This window comes from Bison bison, unplaced genomic scaffold (genome assembly GCF_000754665.1).
Source record: "Bison bison bison isolate TAMUID 2011002044 unplaced genomic scaffold, Bison_UMD1.0 scf7180017864056, whole genome shotgun sequence".
Classification (NCBI taxonomy): Eukaryota; Metazoa; Chordata; class Mammalia; order Artiodactyla; family Bovidae; genus Bison; species Bison bison.
Window position 1 is genome coordinate 2,737,993 of NW_011494628.1, and position 954 is coordinate 2,738,946.

The following is a 954-nucleotide window of genomic DNA, read 5'->3' on the forward strand; positions in this document are numbered from 1 at the left end:
AAAAGACGCTTACTCCTTGCAAGGAAAGTTATGGCCAGCCTAGACAGCATATTAAAAAGCAGAGACATTACTTTGTCAACAAAGGTCCATCTAATCAAGGCTATGGTTTTTCCAGTAGTCATGTACGGATGTGAAATTTGGACTATAAAGAAAGCTGGGCGCAAACTCTTGGAGAGTCCCTTGGACTGCAAGAGATCCAACCAGTCCATCCTAAAGGAGATCAGTCCTGGGTGTTCATTGGAAGGACTGATGTTGAAGCTGAAACTCCAATCCTTTGGCCACCTGATGCAAAGAGCTGACTCATTTGAAAAGACCCTGATGCTGGGAAAGATTGAGGGCAGGGGGACAAAGGGACGACAGAGGATGAGATGGTTGGATGGCATTACTGACTCAATGGACATGAGTTTGGTTGGACTCCGGGAGTTGGTGATGGACAGGGAGGCCTGGCGTGCTGCAGTTCATGGGGTCGCAAAGAATCGGACACAACTGAGCGACTGAACTGAACTGAATTAATGGTGCTTAGTAGTCCCTTAAGGTAATACTGTTCCCTTCAGAGAAACAAAGGAGAAAGTTTTTCCCTAGCAGGAGTGACAGGGAGGAAGGTGGTAAAGACACCAAGGCAAGGGCCAGCTAGTTCTCCAGTTGGTCCAGGTTTTGGTCTGCCCACCGTTGCATCTTATATCCAGTACATTCTCATTATTATCCCCACTTCCTGTCAGTCTTAAAAAAAACAAACAAACATGGATATGGTATTCCAGACTTCACACAAATAAAATGATATGAAAAATGGAAGAAGCAATTATTTTCAGAGATCACTCAGGAAGCTTTCCTTAAAACTATCTTGCTATAAAGCCACATAAGTTTTTAATCCTACGACTTCACTTTCACTTTTTACTTTCATGCACTGGAGAAGGAAATGGCAACCCACTCCAGTGTTCTTGCCTGGAGAATCCC